Source organism: Hemicordylus capensis, chromosome 5 (assembly GCF_027244095.1).
Source record: "Hemicordylus capensis ecotype Gifberg chromosome 5, rHemCap1.1.pri, whole genome shotgun sequence".
NCBI lineage: Eukaryota > Metazoa > Chordata > Lepidosauria > Squamata > Cordylidae > Hemicordylus > Hemicordylus capensis.
Genome location: NC_069661.1, coordinates 165,043,611 through 165,063,745, shown reverse-complemented (window position 1 = coordinate 165,063,745; position 20,135 = coordinate 165,043,611). Strand labels below are relative to the sequence as shown.

The 20,135-nt window shown below is 44.7% G+C and overlaps 1 long non-coding RNA gene across 7 annotated transcripts in view; it reads left to right on the top strand.

Moving 5' to 3' along the window:
- The window catches only part of LOC128327059 (uncharacterized), an 87,090-nt gene that overhangs the window by 47,092 nt on the left and 19,863 nt on the right, over positions 1-20,135 (top strand). For 4 of the 7 annotated variants that reach the window (XR_008308440.1, XR_008308441.1, XR_008308447.1 and 1 more), the window contains one exon: positions 8,465-8,736. The exons of 2 other annotated variants lie outside the window; for them this stretch is intronic. This is a non-coding gene — a long non-coding RNA (uncharacterized LOC128327059). Of the gene's footprint in view, positions 1-356; positions 1,290-8,464; positions 8,737-20,135 lie in introns of those variants that run through there. One more of the 7 variants, XR_008308445.1, reaches the window with a different exon arrangement.

The window sequence follows — 20,135 nt, the reverse complement described above, 5'->3', positions numbered from 1 at the left end:
CCACTGTCCTCCCTCGGTCTCAAATAGCCCAGGTAGATTCCAGCCTGTTTCCAGCCCACTCCAGATTGTCTGTGCTGTTGGTAGCCATTTTGCAGGCTGCTGTGCATGCGCCTTGGCCATCTGCATGACTGGGTCATGACCCAGCTATGCAGATGTCCAGGGCGCATGCATGGCAGCCTCCAAAATGGCCACTGCCAGCGCAGAGAGGCCGAGAACAAGCCAAAAAAAGGCCCAAACTGGCCCATTTGAGACCCGGGGGAGGACAATTGGGGAGGGGGAACCACCAAAGACCATGCCATTGCAGCACACACACACACCCCAGAGGAAATGAATGTAAAAATATTTTTTTACTCTAGGACCCCGGAACCGGCTCCAAGCCGGTCCACACATCTCTATGTCATGCCCTTGCCCATGGATAGCAATGAAGAGTGGGAGGCTGGCAACCCTCCAGCGGGCGAAGAGGCACCTGAAAAGAAGAGCTCAGTTGTCGGGCCACAGGCGGTAGCTGAGATGGGCCAGGGTGAAGCTTCAGGACAAGAAAGCCCGTCGGGAGCAGAGGAGACAGCGGGTGGAAGGTCAAACCCAGAGCCAGAGGACAAGAAACCATTAACCCCCCAAGAGCAGAGACGTGCAAAACACCGACAGCAGGTGCAGGCACTCAGAAGAAGTCAGCGCCTCCTCGGCTGGCCGGGGAAAAGAGCAATTAAGTCAAGGTCTATAAATCAGCCGGCAGGCAATGAACAAGCCACTGGAAGCAATATGTCAGTTGAGCTTGCTGCATACCAAGCCTCCTATTTCATGGAATTCCCAGCTTTGTGGTGGAACTCTTGAGTTCCAGGCTTCTCCTGCTTGTAACCTGATACCTGGGCACCAGACAACTTCATTCAGGATGGGCTGCTGGTGCTGCACTTGGACCTTTGGCTTCAGGACATTTGGGATCTGCTGAGCGACCTGGGTTGTAATAGACTCAGTTTGGACATACTTGGTAGTGATTTGTTCAAGTTTGCTTCTCTGCAGACGCGTAGCAACTCCTGAGCTACCAGCTCCCCTGGATAGAGACCAGGGACCAGACTGCAAGCAGACAAGCTCCATACTCACATATTAAATGGATCAAAATACCCAGATAATGTTAGTTGTGAGTGGATGACTTCTAATCCACAGTCAGATACATCACATTACCGAAGAAAAATATCATAAATCATTATTCTAAAAGGATTGCTGAGATGCTCATAACCAGCTTGTAATTTCATTAACAGTCAGTTTCATTCCAAGAACTAAGGCACTAATTCAAAGTGAAAATATCTACAAAAGTATCAGCCACCTATAAGTAGATCGTAAACTCCTTAATAGGGATGTGCAAAACATTTTAACATCAAAATGTTTCGACTCAAAACAGGCTGTTTCGAGTGTTTTGAGCTCAAAACAACCCAATTCAATTGAAATGTTTCAACACTTCAAGCGCCATTTCAGAGGCTTGTTTTTCCCTTGCTGATCATTTTCTGGCACTGGCTTCCAATAGATTTGCGATTTTACTTCTTGGTTGGCTTGTTATCATTCAAATCGAGTGTTGTCATGGGCAACTTTGCCCCCATTGCTGGGGAAAAGGGAAGGGAGCCAGAGGACGGATTTTCAAAATGTATTTAAAGGGACTGAGAAGCAGAGAGAGCCCTTATAGTGTGCCTCTCTTGAAAAGGATACATCAGGAGAGGAGGAAGGATAATCAGAGACTGCAGGAGCAGAGAGCAGACCAGGGGGCGGGGAGGGAGAGAGAGAGAGAGAGAGAGGCTTCTCTCTCTCTCTCTCTCTCTCTCTCTCTCTCTCTCTCTCTCTCTCTCTCTCTCTCTCTCTCTCTCTCTCTCTGCAGTGCTAACCAACTGTTTTCCCAACTATTTTTAAAAATCACACCAGCAGCCCAAATGCCTGTAGCTGGGTGCTGCTGTGGATTTCTTCTTCTTCTGTGGATTTTCTTCTTCTTTTAGCCAGCCCCCAGTGGCTTTATTAACTGGGTTGCTGTGCTGACCGGTTCCACCTCTGCTGCTGCTGCTGTTTGCCTGGATTGGAATCTATTTTTTCTTTTTTTATCTTTTGTGTGTGTGTGTGTGTGTGTGTGTGTGTGTGTGTGTGTTAGGTGACTTCTCTCTGGTGCTAAACCTGCCAGGCTCACTCTGTTTCCCTAGTGGTTTGGGGTGTGTGTGTTTTTCTCCAGCTTTCCCCCCCCCTTTGGGGGGGGTGCCTGCCTGGTGCCCACCTACCATATCCCCAGTTGTTGAGTCCCAGTGTCTGCTTGGCCTTAGTGCCTCTGAGAGGAGCAGCTGGCCAGACTTCAGCAGAAGATTCTGGAAGGTAAGCCTTTCCGCCCTGGTCAGGTTAGAGCTCTTTAAACAGGGTATATTTGGGGAAGGAATTAGGTACAAACCTGGACTGTAGGACAGGAGGGGTGGGTTAGGGGAGGCCACAGTAGTCTCCTCCCCCTTCCCTTTGACTTACTGTACACCATTGTTGCTTGCTCCCCTCCAACCCGCCCCCCCCATAAAGCCTCTTTCTTTATTTGGGGGGATTTGATTTTTCTAGCTTCTGTGTGTGCACTACAGTGCTACAGATAGCACTGTGTGTGGCATACACAGCATAAATAGACCACCCTGACCCCAACTCTTCTTTTTAAATCCCAACCTTAATTGCACTCCCCCCCCCATCAGAGTTAGGGCTTGAATATTTAAAAACCGAAGATGTTTAGGAGCGTGCAAGGCAGAGAGGCAGGAGCAGTCAGACGGTGATGCTGGTTGTGGTGGGCGACAGCAAGCAGGGCCTACTCCCTGAGTCATCTCCTCTGTTGTGGCTGCACTGGCTCAGCTTTCCAGAGAAGGGTGGTCCTGCCATATAGCCGCCAGTGGTGGTTGAGCTAGAAGTAGTGGGGAGGTCCTACTTTGTAAGGGAAGAAGTTCTTTCTGTGGCAGCAGAGGAGGCAAATCTGTCGGCTGCTAGTCCAGCCTGATCAGTCTCACCATCCTACCCAATTCCCCTTGGCAGTGCAATCCACCAGCCTGAGACTCTGCAGGAGCAGGAGGAAGTCATTCTGCTTCCTGGACCTTCTCAGTTCCAGATGAAGAATTGTGGTGGTGTTGGCCCTCAGAAGGAACCAGCAGCCCCAGTTACACCACCACTGAACCAGCAGCCCCAGTCCTACTTCCATTTTACGGGTGTGTAGGGAGGCCATGTCGGGGCTGCTGCACACAGCAGTGACTGACACAAGCATGCATTTCACTGCTGATCTGTGGAGCAGTGGCAGACCGACACTCAGTGCATTCAGCAGACCACTGAGGACAGGTGTGGTGGATCAGCTCAGGACACCCTTGGGTGCACTGGCAGCACATGTTTTGTCCTGCTTATGTGACCCAAGGATGAAGATCAAAGCTGTCACCTATGCCCAGCTGGAGGGACCTTCTGGTTGAAAATATTAAGCAAGCTGAGGAGAGGAGGCTGTGTTGCATCCAAGAGGAGAGTGATGGAGTGCCTATTGCTAGTGTGAAGTCCACCCCTAGCAGAAACAGGAGCTAGTGGCAGGCCGGAAGATGGAGCTGATCCCATTTGGGGCAATGTATCACCAATTCTGGCCTGACTTGTAGATGGTTGCTGGACAGTTCCTCTCATGCACACCAAGAGTCCAGAGTGAGGGGTGTTCTCCATGTCTGGGGATGTGGTGATATCCCATTGCTCACTCTTGGAGGCTGACTCAGTGGAGCAGCTGGTCTTCCTGAAGGCTATCCTCTCCCTGCTGGGCTATCCCACACTGGCCAGGGAGAGTTAGTGACTCATGGTCACCTCCACCCACTTCAACATCACTGGCAGTTTGCCCCACCTTGGCCAACCTCCAAACTAGATGTGTCACAGTCTGTCTGTTAGTGATTCTGACACACGCAGACACACATTCACACCACAGCCATGGCCTATGATGTGATGGAATGGTTCCTTGACCCATGTGTCAGGCTGTCGGCCAGGGCCCACCACCAATCTGAGGCCAGGGTGCTATCCAGTCACAGGCAGACAGGCAGCAGTGTCACTGAATATACACTGGAGAAGAAGAGAAGAAAGAAGAGTTTTTCTCATGGTAACAGTCTAGAAACTTTGTTTCTTGTCAGACCATTGGTTCACCTAGCTCAGTATTCTCTACAGTACACAGAGTCAGACTTCTCCCGAGTTATAGGCAAGATTCTCTCCCTCAGCCCTATATCTGGAGATGCTGGGCAGGGAAACTGGAATCTTCTGCAAAAACACAAGCATGTAGTGCTTCTCAGAGCGGCCCCATCCCCCAGGGGGAATGGAGTCTTAGAGTGCTGCTCACATTTCTTCCTCCTCCTTCTATCCTGTTCAGTCTTTAGAAAGCTGAGCTCAGAGCTGAGTTCAGGGCGGTATACAAACAAGAACAGCATCCAAGTTTTTTTGCAAATGCCTGGTGGAAAAGAAATGTCTTCAATAAGTTTTTAAAGGCTGAAAGGGAGGAGGCAGACCGAATCTGGGGCGGGGGGATAAAATTCCAAAGTGAAGGGTCAGCAACAGAGAAAGCCCTTCCACGGACCATAGTACTATGGACCTCTCTGAGACCAGAGACTGAAAGAAGGGCAACCTGAGAAGATCTCAAAGGACAGAACAGGACAGGCCAGGAGAGGTGGTCCTGAAGCTAAGCAAGTGCTAAGCCCTGAAGGGTTTTAAAGGTGAGAACCATCACTTTGAATTGGACCCGGAAGAAAATAGGTAACCAGTGCAGCGACCACAAGAGAGATGTCATACTATCGTAGCAGGGGGAGAGCAACGGGCCCTATCCACCCCCAGCACAGTACCTCCAGTGACTGTTGCTGGTGTCTATCTTATGTTTCTTTTTAGATTGTGAGCACTTTGGGGACAGGGATCCATCTTATTTATTTATTACTAGCCAACCCCGCACAGAGCATCTGTGCGGCGCTTTGGGGCCGGCTGTTTCCCCCTCCCTTCTGCCCCGGTCGCTCCTCTCTTCCCCTTCCCTCCGGCCCTGTGCTCTCCAGCCCTCCTCCCCTCCCATTCCTCCCCACACACAGAGCCGTGGCTGGCAGCCAAGAAGGGCCCAGCCGCCACTGTTTTTTCTCCCTCCAGTCCACCCACTGCCCACCGCCGCCTTTCTCTCCCCCCAAGGTCACCTCTTTGGGACCCCTTTCAGGAACCACAAGGGAAAGGGCTCTACTCTGCTCGCTGGGAGTAATGTTTAGTTTTTTTAATTATGTGCCTGAGTGAGGATGTTACTAAAAGATGTATTGCTACTAGAAATCTAGCCAACTGCATCTTGTCCTCATTCCATTCATGCAGCTACAACCTCCTGTGGTCTTGTGGGTGCATTAGAAGATTTAGAGCCAATCCTCATGTTACATTAGACTCATAGGTTAGTACTGTGCTGCTGCTGCATCAAATAAGTACAAAGTGGGCCAATTAGGGCTGTGTTATGCAGGGACTGTGTATTGCCCCCTGCCCCAATGAGCATGAGCCGCACCTGATTGCAACAGGTGTGCTTTTGCAATAAGGCACAGAAATAGACATCTGCATCATGTTCTGCTGTCCTTGTTGCACAAATGCAACACTTGTGCAAGCTGATCAAGAGCATAAGGGACTGCCCCAACTGTGAGCATCGGTGTAGCAATGTGATCTTCTTGCATCTGTGCAGCTTTGTGCATTGTGTAAGTGTAGAATTAGTCTGCATGTCAGCCAATATCAATATCTGTTGAGCATCACTTATGAGGTTAATAATTGAACCAGTGCATTGTACATATGTAGTTTTTTCCCCATTAATATATGTCTTTTTGTAGCCTCTGCATTATCAAAGTACATGTGTGCATTGATTAAAAAACACTGCGAAAAAGTGAATGATATAATTGTACATACAGCTATATGCAGGTTGTGTGTGTGATGGTGTGTTTTACCAGTGTGCAGGAGCACATATACAGATTAGTAAATCACTGCACAAAAATTATCTGTATTAAATCATACTCATGATTCTTATCTGTAATATTTTTATCAGTGTAGACCTACACATCAGTAAAATTGAGGGGTAAAATGATGCAGATGAACCCCGGGAACTAAAAGTCCAGAATCAATTCAGGAGGAGTGGAATGTAGGGCAAAGCAAACAAGAGGCGCAATACAGGAATTGAAGAATAAAATAAACTTATCCTTCATTTATAGAGTGCCAGACCATTGAGCTATCTAACCCAATAATCTGTTCTGATGCTCACTGGCTCTCCATGGTCTCAAGTATCTGCAGGGGCGTAGCAAGGTTGGAGTGGGCCCAGAGACAAGATTTTAAAATCCTCCCCTGCCCTCACTGGAGCTCAGCTCATGAAGTAAAGAAATCTTGAATGAGGCTGAATAGTGGTAACAAAAAGCATAGTAAATTTTATTCTATCTATCTATCTGTCTGTCTATCTATCTATCTATCTATCTATTTATCTATCCTATGTGCCACAATAGAACATCATCCTGAATTATGTTTTAAAAGGTTTTGTAAATTGTGGACGATGCAAGTCATTTAATAGTACTAGAGAAAGACATGCTTTTCTGGTAGCTCCAGGTCTCAACACGCACATCAGTTTCGGAGGATGAATACAACTGAAGGAAGTCTGGGTGGGTGCGCAGCTGGGGGAGTCAGTCATGGACTTTCCTCTGGGGGGCCCCCAAGGCAGTGGGCCCCCAGACAACTGTCCCTCCTTGCCCTATTATAGTTACGCCCCTGAGTATCTGCCCTTTGAGCTGGAGATGTCAGGGACTGAAGCTGGAATTTTCAGTTTGCATGTACCTCACTGGCCTACATGCTCTTCCTGTAAAGTCAAATCCTGGTTATACTAAGGGATGCATCTGAACATTATCCAAGCACAGCTCAGATTATGAATCTAGATGTACTCATATTACTTGCCTTAGGGCAAGGCAAGCATTAGCAAAGTTCTGCCTCCATCCCTGCCTCCCATTTGGGTACATGACAGTACTGTGGGGAAAAGAACATCATGGAGCAGTAATGGATAAATATACCATCACTTCAGCCGAAAGCTATATAATGGTGATGATGATGATGATGATGATGTTGGAAGTGAAGGACTTTGCACTGTCTCATGTCTCAATGACAGAGGGGGACAGACTAGTGAGTCAGAGGGCTAGAGAGGTCAAGACATTCGTCATCACTTCTCTACTGCTCTGACACTATCCCTTTGGTATGTAGATTGCTACTCTTAGGGACTAACTTCCTTCCTGCCTGCCTGCCACTTCCTCTTCCTCTTTCCTTCCCTTCCTTCTCCCTTGTAACATGCAAGCTCGTCTCTCCCTGGACTCGATGTCTGGATAAAACAAACCAGTCAATAACACCTGTCTGGCTGTGTAAACAAGAAATAATAATAGTGAGTACACTACAACAGCAGCAAAATAAATAATGGAGTAGTAACAGTAAGTCTATTACTATTATCTACACAGAATCTATCTATGTGTTCGCTAAGAGTCAACACCGACTTGACAGCACTTAATCAATCAGTCAATCAACAGTAAGTCCACAATCATAATAGCAGCAAGGACAGTACATGCAAAGAGGAGAAAGTGCTGGCAAAGAGGCACGTGGGAAGTTGAGGGGGAATTGGACACTTATGAGGGTTATTAAGAAAGAGATCATCTCCTAGCCCTATTCACACATTATGTTCAACACTCATACAACCTGTGTACAGTATCACAGGTACAGATCTGTACACAGACACAATTATTCACATGTTATGTTGAACACAGGTACAGCAGTACACTTCCTATCTGTACCATGCATTTGAGGGATCTGTACCCAGGTTCACTTTAAAAATGAATGCAGTCACAATCATTCATACAAAAACGTGCATGGGTACAAACATCTGAACATGGGTACAACGTAATATTCAAATAGAGCTCCTGTCATGTTCTAAATGACATTAAGGTACAGCAGAATCAAAGAAAGGGCTGAAAATTGAATTTAGAAGGAATTGCCTATATTTTTAGTTGGGGAAATCAGTTCATTTCCCCCCTCAACCCCAGTTCACGACTGATTAATAGGGTGGGGTTACCCATCACTTGTTACTAAGTTTGTGGCCAAATTGAATGAGTGAATAAATATACTCCATTAACACAGAAAACGCTTTGTGCCTAGGGAGGTCGTTTTCGCTCTGTATGCTAGAGCTACGCAACAATTCCAACCCATAGGCAGGATATAGAAAGCCATTTTGTATCATATCAAGCACAGCAGAATAAAGGCAAGAGACAATTCTGCTGTGTTTTCAAAATTTAATATTCGAGTTAGTGGGGCTCCAACTGAAAAACAAGAGCTAGTGGATCTGATTGCAGAATTGGAGCCTTGCAGCGCACTAATGAGTACACTTTCCACTCAGCGCCTCACAGACTGCTTTGTAGCCTTCTCAGATTTCTCATTTCTTCTTGGTTTGCAGCAGCCAGCTCTCTCAAAACAAATCCGATTGGGTCACATGTCAAACCAATGGACCACTGCAGGAATCTGCACGGAAATGTTTCTGATTGAGAAGGGGAATTACAAATGTTTCGCTTTGATGAAAGCCGTATTGTGCATCAGGAAGAGAGACAAAAACACCACGCTGACGGAAAAGAACAGCATGCTTATGAGGAATAAAACATATAAAGGGAAATTTCATTTCAAAGACTCCCCCACCCCTTTTCAATTATATTAAAAGATGCTTAACCACAATATTATCATTGTGTAGACTGTGGGGAATAAAACAGCCCAGATTATGTAGCAGTTATGATGGGTATTTGTTGCTGTTAAACTTTTAGATAAGAACTGTTTTACACATTATACAGACTAAGGTGATAAGAGTTCAGGACCATACCTACTACACTACACTACACCGAATATTTATATACCACTTTTCAACTAAAGTTTCCAAAGTGGTTTACACATACATACATACATACATACATACATACATTAAAAAATGGCTCCCTATCCTCAAAGGGCTCACAACAGGGGTGGGGGAGAGAAAAGAAACATAAGATAGACACCAGCAACAGCCACACAGCCACTGGAGGGATGCTGTGCTGGGGATGGATGGGGCCAGTTGTGATCTTCAGATTACAGAGAGACATCATATTTTGAATGCTGCCTCGTGTAAGAAGTTCCTTGCACATCGTAAATTAGCCAGTCATGGAGGGGGATGCACTAAGCATTTGTCTTTGATGTACCAGTTTACAATACACAGGAAGAGGGGGGTTGTTTAAGATGGTGACAATCTTAAATCTTTAGACTGCACAATCCCTCTTGGACTGCACAATCCTATCTTTCTGTGTAGCTTTTCTTTATAGGTGTGCTCTTCATAGGAACTCAGGAATCCGCATGTCAGACCATTGGTCCATCTAACTTGGTATTGTCTATACTGGCTGGCAGCGGCCCTCCAAGGTTATAGGCAGCAGTCTTTCCCAGCTCTACCTGGAGATGCCAGGGAGTGAACTTGGGACCTACTGCATGCATGCTCTCCCATGGAGCTATGGCCCCATCCCTAAGGAAAATATCTTACAGTGTTCACAAGTAGTCTTCCATTCACATGCAAACCAAGGTGGACCTTGTGTAGTAATGGTGACAGTTCATGTTTGTTATCACAAGCCCAGATCTCCTCCCCTCAAGATCAGCTCTCCTCATCAGAGTCAAGACTCCAATGCTCTCTTCTAAGAGAGGAAAATATTGTACAAGTTTATGTCTGAAAGGGATATTTGATTGAGAAAGAGATTTTCACTTAGAAATTTTTCAGGGCAAAATGGTGTGTGTGCAAACAGTTAGCTTGCAAACCTTTTTGTGTGCTGTTGATTGCTTGTTCACAACTGCTTCTTTCCTGAGCTGTGCCTTCTTCTTCAGGTGGTACCAGCCAACCATGTAGGCAGATTGGTTGGTGTTACCAGATCATGTAGGCAGATCATTTAGGCAGATAGGTGACATCACTTCATCATACAGCCAATCAGATTTGGCTACATGACAATGTCACAAGACAAAATCAAAATGAGTTCAGTGCTTCCTGAATGTGTGAACCTTTTCACTCCACTTTACACTACAACCAACCCAAACATTCACCAAAACATTTCATTAGGGACTACATTTTAAATGAAATATAACCCTTGTTTTGGCTCAGATCTAGACATTAGAATTACCATTGCCCGAGTCTGACAGCCTTCACGTCTTTCTTTTCTTCTCTCCTTTCTACTTCACTGTAACATTTCTCTTGTTATCTGAGCTGTTGATCAGCTTCTGCATTCTATTCATTCCTTATCTACCTATGTTTGTCTGTGCTCTTCTTTGTACCACTGCTGTTCCTTTGCTTTTCTCAGTAGAATATCCCAGTATGCCTAAAAGCTGTTTCAGTTAGTGTTTCCTTCTGTTACCTTACTAGAGACTGACACCAACTGTTTTGGTTAGTGCAGAAAAAGGCATTAATTGAGGAGGTGCTATAAACCTAAAGCAATTTCAAACTTTGTGTCAGAGATTATCCTTATATTGGTGAAGAAAGGAAGGAAAAATGTCATGTTTGTTTGTTTGTTTGTTTGTTTAGTACATTTTTATACCACCCTAACCCAAGGTCTCAGGGCGGTTTATGTTGGGTTCTCTCACCATTGCCATTTATCTAAAATTATTAATACTAGCCAACCCTGCACAGAACATCTGTGCGCTCTTTGGGGCTGGTGGTTACCTCTTCCCCCCGATCTTCTGCACAAGTCTCCACTTCCAGGCCCAGCCACCTCTCCTTCCCACCACGACATCTGCCCCTCCACTTTCTCCCTCCCCCCCTCCAGGCCTTGCCTCCACGGCTTGGCTAGGACCACCGCTTCCTCTAGCCTTTGCGGCCAGGCCTGCCACTGCCGCAGCGACCAATCCTCCTGGGTGAGTCTCAGCCAATCAGGCCCGTCCGCCACCCAGCCAATCAGCTGTGTGCTGGGACGCACATTCCAAGGCACACCCAGGAGAATTATATATATAGATGATCATTGTTCAGCATTCACCACATATGCACACTTATCTGTGCACTTATCTAGGTAATCTGGTCCTTCAGTTAAGAAGTATTTTGAAAATATGAATTTTCAGGGCATTATCCAGTCACTATGATTTTCTACAGAAGTATGCAGGGCTATTTCACACACTAAGTAAGTGTCCCCCACCCCCTGTATTAGGGTTGCCAGGTCCAGATGGTGAAAATGGAATGAAAATGAAATCTGTCATGAAAAAAGTGGAAATAGTTGGCACTGTTCACCAAAAAGGTCTCTAATAGTTCTCCACTTAGCATAAAAAAGCATTAAAAATTACATATGCTAATTGGTATAATATATACATGCTTTGCTAAAAACAGGATAATTTGAGAATAAATACAACTCACGCACCCCTTTCCTCACATAGTTCAAACACCAGCCTTCCTCTGACTGGATCACGGGACAAGTCATGAGACAAGTGGTGCATTGTCATTTCATATATATATATATATATATATATATATATATATATATATATATGTTTTGGGGGGGAACCACCACAGAACTCTTTCCACACCAGAAACCTCTAGGCCACATAATCCCATGGGGCAAATGGTGCATTTTTATTTCATAGGGGGAGGGACACACCCCTTCTCCATTGTTCAACAGCTTTTCCCCTCCAGAGTGGTACATATAGGGGAAGCATAAGTCTCCTGACCTGGGCGTTTTTCACACAGCAAGCTTTCCCATGAGCTTACTGCGAGGCTTTACTGCAAGTTCAAAGTTGGGAGGGAGGAAAAAACGATGCAAAGAGTGAATTTTTATATCCTGGATATAAATCAGGCTACACTCTAATGTGCAATGAAAACCCCAAATTGTGTGTGAAGTGCTCCCCGTTAGGGATTTCAGGTTAAATCTGGCCAGTATGTAAATGCACACTCTCCATTCTGGAGTAGATGCAAGCTAAAAGCTCTGTGTGAAAAACTCCCTGGAGGTTTTACAGACAGGGCTGTTACCCTGAATCTCCTCTGGAAGAGAGTATGTGTGTTCACACACCAGCCAAACTTACCCCAAAGCCAAAGTCCATTCGAAATCCTTGGAAGCACTCCACACACAAATCTGGCTTTCTCTTCAGAATTCTAGCTTATTTCGACATATTTCTGGGTTATTAAAATGCGGGTTTTAAGAGAGTTTTTCTGAAAACACCGGAACAAATAGGGAGAGGCACTGATGTACAATCACTGTGTTCCTATCCAAGGAGCAGTCTCTTGCTCTTGCTCTCCGCATGGGCTAGAAGGAGGCATGCAATGCGAACTGTTTCCAAAAGAAAACCCGAAAGCAGAGGGGAGGGGCTGCTTCCCTCAGATGCCTCAAGTGTAATTCGAAGTGGCTTCACTCAACATTTACCCCCGCAGCATGAAGCCATGTGTGAATAACTCCTTGGAGAGAGCTTGCTGGCTGCTCATGCTGCTGAAGAGTAGCAGAGATAAACTATAGGAGTCAGAAGAAGTCCCTCCTTGGGGCCACTGGGCCAGTCACAATGAGTCACTGAGAAAATGAGCAGGCAGGCTGCTGCTAAAAAACACACACCAAACCTCTTGGCTGGGGAAATGGGATGGGAATTGCCAGCACAGCAGCAGCATACAAATGAGCTCCTCCTGCCACCACACAGTAAATGTTACACCTGAGTAATTACTTTGTTTCCAATGGGGCTACACATGGGTAACAGCCACTGAGTGATTTGAGCCATTCTGTGGCAGTTCCAGCAGGATCGCTGGAACTCCAGACACCACCTCCAACACAGAAATAGTTGGAGGGGGTTTAAAATAGTCACAGATCCAGGGTAAAAGTCCACATTTGGGAACCCTATCCTGTATGTACAAGGGAACATGTGCATATGGAGAAAAGTAACTTCCCCTGTGGTTGTTTTGAAATCTTGAAAATAGATTTTGGCTGTGTTAAAATATATTTGTCTAATATATCTGATTGATCACCAAAAGAAGAGCCCTTTTTATATTTGTCCTCAAGTAATGAAAAACAATAGCTGGGATCTGTGATAGAATCTTTGATCTGATCAAAACAGAATAATTCTGACATTAATGAATGTACTTATACGCTGCCTGCTGCCAAAGCAGACATGAAATATTTAAGCAGCCATGATAACATTGCTAGGGCACCATAGCTTCTTTTCTAATATCATCTCTTGGTAAATATAGAGGAAGTTAATGAGATCAAATTACTGAAATGATAAGAACATGCTGGAAATTCTTGTAGTAAAACCAATTTGTTTTTCCTTTCATAAGAGGAGGGGCAAGATATTAGAAAATGGCATGTACAGATTGCAACACTAACTTCATTTTAACACATAAATATTAAGCCTCAGAAGTGCTGCTGCTGACTTTTATGCATATGATAAGCTTATGATAAGCAGAGCTTTTACTGGGGCTGGGCTTCACATCTGAGAAGAAAGAGCTGCTACAGATTCATGTGTCCCACCCCACTACTACCAGCTTCTTCAAGAAATTGCTGAGTCAGATAAATGTCCTTGGAGACTGTACAAATCACAGTGGCTGTGTGTATAGACTGATATGGAAGCACTATCAATATTTTAATATTGCCTTTTGATATTAATATGTCAGAAGTACTGGATGAAAGATGATTGCTGAATAATTGTAGTTATTGTCTGATGACATACAAGGGACTTTAAGCACTGTCTGCTACCACATTCATCTGTCTCATCTATTAAGATCATTGAGAGAGGATCTCTTCTATGTGCCAGTGCCAGCATAAGCTTTGCTAGACTCCATATAGGACAAGCCCTTCTTAGTGGCTGCTCCAGACTTTCAAAATCTGTCCCCCACAAGTCCATGCTGTCCCATCTCTACCAGTCTTTATGTGAAAACTAAAGACCTATTTGCTCCACTGAGCAAACAGGTTCTCCAGGGACTGGGAGCAGATGATCATCATCCCCATATTCAAAAATGGACAAAGGGATGACCCTGCCAGGCCCATTAGCCTGCTCAGCGCCATCAGCAAGCTGTATGCCAGGCACACACATGGGAAACTCAAGGACTGGCTAAAGCAAGAAGAGATGCTGGCAGACGAACAAGTGGGCTTTAGGGAAGGCAGATCTACAACTGATACTTCAACACCTGGTACTTCAACATCTCATTGAAAGGTACTCTTCTAACACATCAGCCTCCCTCTACACTGCCTTTATAGACCTTAAGGCTGCATTTGATTCTATTTCCTGAGTTAAGCTATGGGAAAAGCTTGAATCCTCCTCAATTGATCGACGTCTGTTTTACCTGATCTTCACCCTTCACACAGACACATCACTCAAGGTGAGATGTAGCCCCCAAGGACACCTTATGAATCCCATATCAACCCAGAAGGGAGTTAAACAAGGCTGTATCCTGGCCCAGCTATTGTTCAACTTCTATATTAATGCCATGGTGAGCTGTCTCAACAACCCTGACTTCCACCCTCTCAAGCTGGCCAGAAGAGCCATCTCCATTTTACTCTATGCAGACGATGCTGCTATCCTTTCGAGGAGGCTTGTAGGCCTCAGAAGGGCAATAGCAACATTATCACAGCACTGTAAAAGTGAACAACCTGAAATAAACTACCCAAAAACCAAGGTCATGGCCTTCGCTAGAAGACCGAAGACCTACCATTGGAATATTGACGGACACAGAATTGAGCAGGTCACCTGCTTTACATACCTGGGGGTAGTCCGCCCTCTAGATTCATCGTCTCCCCCTCTGCATATCTGTCACAACTGGAAATATCAGCCACAGAAGGGTGTTTACCCTTGCCTGGTGTCATGCCATTCTCTCCACCATTCTGGAAGGCAAATACAAGAAGATCCCACTCATGGAAAGGCTTTGTCCTTGTAACTCTGGGGAGGTAGAAATCATAGACATGTACTCCTTTCATGTCCCTTTTATAAAACTCATATCTCCCCTGCTTCTCAAATACCCTGGTCGCTCTAGTCAAGTCTGCACCAAGATGCTGCTCTCAGATGAGAATCGGACTTTCAAGTACAATGCTGCCAGGTTCTGCGGGGCAGCTTGCAAGATCCGCCAGGTCCTGATCACCAGTCAATACCCCTTGCAGCAGATTTTTAACTACTGATCATTTTAGACTGGATTAGGCTATCTGTATGTAAATTCAAAACCAATTTGTATAGGTTGCTCAAAATAACTTTTGCATTCTGCATAGTAATCAACAGCTCAAAATGTATCTGTTCCCTCAATGGGCCATACTTTTCCCGTAAAGCATTCATAGCATTTCAAGAAAATCTTGAAGCATGGGTATTCTTTGCTGCTCCACAATACATAGATCTGTACATCCTCATAATTCTCTCTTCTGTAACATCTTCTAACGTAGTTGATCCCATGATTATCCATGGATACATATTTCTGAACAACTCCTTGTTAGTCCATTCTTCATTATAATAAATGGCTGTTCATGGTGCCAGTCTAGGATTAGGACTGTTCTTAAAATTAAGCCACTTTTTCATCAAGTTATTGGTACATAGATTAGATGTGGTGATCTTTGCATTCCCTCTATTGCAAAACTATAATAAATTCAAATATCAAGTATCAGTTTAAGATGAGACTGAAAGTTCTTAAATTTTTTATTCTTGCTCTTAAGAGAGTAGAAATTGCAAGTTAAGGTGACCACTTTAACTTCTGTGCTAGATAAACTGCAAAGACTTTGCACAGACTTTGCTGGTTTTACGAATGAGAATCCATGGACTCAGAGGTGTAACTATAGGGGGGGCAGGGGGGCATGTGCCCCGGGCACCATCTTTTCTGGTCACGTGGGGGGCGCCGCCATGACCATTTTTTTTTAATTTTTTTTTTAATTTTTTGTTAATGCAAATGTTTCCTGCTCAGTGCAGCAACGCTGCAGCAGTCAAGGGAGCGCGTCGGTGCCCCCTTCCCCATGAGCGGTCCCTTCTGAGCCTCCTGCGCCCCCCCCCCCATTGCTTTGCTGGCGCCTGGCAGCCAGTCAGTGGCCTGGCTTGGCGGCGGTGGCGGCGGGCGCTTGTGAGGAAAAACCTAAGTATAATGTAGTATGTTGGGGGGCGGCGGCGGCGGGGGGCACAGTGGGGGTGCGCCATTTCAGTGCTTGCCCCGGGCGCCGTTTTACCTAGTTATGCCTCTGCATGGACTCACATTTTGCCTTGGTCTTTCAGCTGAATATTGAGCTAGAGAAAGATGCATACAGGCAGGAATTCAAATGTGCAGCTTCCCCAATCACTTCCTAGATATGGAACCAATTGTTGTCAACTTTACAGGACTGAAAACTTTACAGGACTGAAAGTGTCTCTAGAATCCAGTGCAGTTTCTTTCAGAGGCACTGGGATAATCTATGGCAAATCAACTGCAAAGTATTGATAGCATATTCTCTTAGCTGCCCATGTGTAAGATGCTATAGATACTGTCACAATGCATGGGGCAGGAATCCATCAGCTGTATAGGTAGGATGTAACTGATGGGTAAAACTGCACCTGTTCAATTCTTGATGGGATGCATCACTCCCCAGGCAACTCTCCAGGTGAAAAACCAAGGCAAAACGTGCATTGAATCTCATTTGTAAATCAGCATAGTATAGCACATGAATTCTCAAACTTGGGTCCCCAGATGTTGTTGGACTTCAACTCTCATAATCCGCAACCAAAATCCACTGGGGCTGGGAATTATGGGAGCTGAAATCCGATAACATCTGGAGACCCAAGGCTGAGAATCCCTGGTAAAGGGGACTGTACAAGTCTGCATTGCTTATATGGCATAGAAGTTAAGGTGACTGTATTAACTTGCGATTCCCAAGCTTGTTAGAGCACATGGAAATTGTAAGCACCTTAATTCTCATCTTAAACCAAAGGTGCTTTTAAAAATTTTAATTAACTATAACTAGGGGCTGACTTTTCCCCTGGAAGCAACTGGGGAGTAGCAGGAGGATGAACCAAATCAAGTCAACCAGATTTTAACATGGGGAAAAATAATTTTCTACATTCAGGCATCTCATACAGCTAGCTCGGTTGAATGAATGAAAAGACAGCTTGAAAAAATATTGGCAGAATGAGATAAAAACTTTCACTGATGACCTGCCATAAGACTATTTCCTTTCCACAGTAAGATGTTCATTCACTTGAACCTGATATAAAGAGATTAAGATGATGGGTGATGACATATGGATTAAACAGTTATAGACCTTATTTTGCTGGTCAAACATATAAGACATAAAGTCATTTGGAACTTTTCTGTTAAAAGCTCATGCAGCAGAGATGCCCATGACTGAGGCCTGATTCCTGTTCATCAATGTTAAAAATCACTAACAAACTATATAAGTTGCTTTATGTTATGTCCCATGCCAACAGAAGAGAAGAGCTCAGTTGAAGTTGAAAATGCAATGGATGTTTGAAGCTGTTGTGCAGCCATCTTACAATAATCAGCTTGTTAGAACTGCTCAAGTTTTAATTAATCTAGTATTGAGTTGGAACAGCCTACTCAATTTTGCTGCCTCATTCACAAGCAATGAAGTTTAGGATGTCACTGAGGGGATTTTCATAGAGGGGAGGGATGAACTTTCTGGAGCTATGCCTTGTGGATATCTTTCCAATCAGCAGCAAATGGTACAGGCTCCACCGGGGGGCGGGGCGTGAGAGGCACCTTTAAGAGTAAAGCAATCAGTGCTTACCTCTGCTCTTGCCGCACCTGAACGTTGCTCAGAGCAGCAGTGTGTCGTCCAACACCCCCTGTGGCAAGGGATCGCCTCTGCCAGACACCTGGCCACTGGCAGGGGATTGTCTCCGCAGAGGTCAGGTGAGTGGCGGAGGGGGCGCTGGGCGGCGTGCTGCTGCTCCAAGCAGCATTCAGGTGTGGTGAGAGCAGAAGTAAGCACTGATTGCTTTACTCTTAAAGGTGCATCCTACCACCCCCCTAGTGGTGCCCACTACTGCTTCCAATGTCTCCCACAAGTTGCCATGCTGAAGCACTACATGATCTATTTATCATGAGTGAACTTCTGAGTAAAAAATGGCAGCTGTTAGCAGACATCAAGAACAACATTGCCATGATCCAAATCCTCCGCACCCCTCCCCCAAATTTTAAGCTGAAAGAAAACTTGTTTTCTTTTTGTTTTGGCTTTTGTTTTTTGTTTTAAATAACTATTTATTTATTTATTTGATTTATATACCGCCCTTCCGAAATGGCTCAGGGCGGTTTACAATTAAAACAGAAAACATTAAAAACAATTAAATTAACAATTAACTAGTAGACTGAGGTAAAACCTGCAGGGCAGCAGCGTCCCTCCTTGCCACCCCGGTACTTTGCGGGCCAGAAGTGGCCAGAAGTGTCCACTATGCGTGTGCATGTCATGATGTGCACACACGCAGCGGACACTTCTGGCCATTTCCGGTCCGCCACGTACCAGGGTGGAGAGGAGGTACGCTGACTCAGTCCCCTGCTTCCTCAGAGCTAACACTAACTGACCAATTAAAAGCTTTCTCCTTTCTAGCAGGTGGCTTTGTGTGTAGTTCCCACCCAGTCCTCTGGATTGGTCCTTCTGCTTTGAATTTCCGAGGCATTTTCCTTCTTAGGAAAGGCTGTCCCTCTCAGCAGTTGCTCTAAGTGAAGCCTAGTCCTCCCTCAAAGCCTTCCCATCACTACAAATACTTAGCCCTTTCTCTCATTTGCCCCTTGACAGAAGGTTTTGGGGTGCTGGTTAGTGGGAACTCTCTATTCAACGCAGAATCAGTGGAGAATAAAATGTCATTCATGATTTAATTTGAGATGAGACCACCAGTGTGGAATGTGCTGCCAAGGCCTCTTGCATATTACTACTTTCCCGATTATACACTGCAACGGGGGTAAAATGCTTCGGCTTGACAGGATTGTATTGAAAACGACCCCCAGAATCTCAAACTCCTACAACAGGAAAATACAGCTATTTTTCTGCAATGGATTTGCAACATTGTAGCACTGTAACAGAAAGATAAAATCCGAAATAAGGCACCGGAAATGTGAACAGCTCCATGCTGTCAACGTAGGGACTGTGGTGTCTCAATACAGGAAGTACGGAAGCACATTTAGCAGATCTGTAGTGACACTGTTGTAGGGTTTAATGTGGAAAGTGCCCAGAGGAAAGTGTTGTGGCACTCAAGGACAAGGCAGTGGAGTAGAATCAGGAATATTAATGGTTTAATGAAAACAATATTAATTTTTTTCATTAAGAGAATAAAGAGAGAGGCAAGTGCAGACTGCTTTCAATATTTTTGTTGCCTGTTGTTTTTTAGCCCCACCTCTTCTCCAGGACTGGATTAAAAGTAATTAAAGCACCATTCTAAAGCTGGCCTGGATCAAGGAATGGATTAGCCAAAAACACCACAGAGAGATAAGTTTTGTCATCATCAGCAACAAAAATAATCCTTCTCTGTTGTAAGTGGACCTCATGTGACTAGGAGTGGGGGGGGGAGAGAAAGGAGTATACACACTGAGAAGCAGTTTTCACAGAAAATGCTAGCAGAAGTATGTGTGTAAAATGTCCTTTAAAGGGTACTATGCCACATTTCTATTCATCAAAATGCATAACAAAAGATACTATGCCAAGAGTTTCCCTGGAAGTGTCCACTGCCGGCTTTTCTCTCTCCACCCCTGCCCCAATCATGTCATTAGATTAACTCATTTTGTTCCATAAATAATTGAGTTTCTGAAAATCAGAAACACCTGGACAAGCTCAGCTTTTCACACACAGCTACAAAAAAGACTTCCATTCCTGCTACAGACAAAACTAGTATCTATGCCTATAAAATATATATTTTACCATGCACTTAAATGTTTTAATTAACTAAAGAGAAGCAAGCTGCCAGCTCATTTTCATTGTCTTGGGATGGCTGGTAGTTGTTCTTCCTGATTAAATGTGTATTGTAGTACCCATCTTTTCTTTTCAGTGGCATTTTCATGGAATGAAACTTGTTCTTTTTAACTTTTAATGAAGATGCAGATCTGTGAAACCACATTATACTATTTCCTTCCAGCTTTGCAAAGCATTGTCTATTGGATATTTTTGGCAATTAAAAAGAAATAATTTATCTGCAGCTAAACAATTCCCCTAGAAATTCAACCA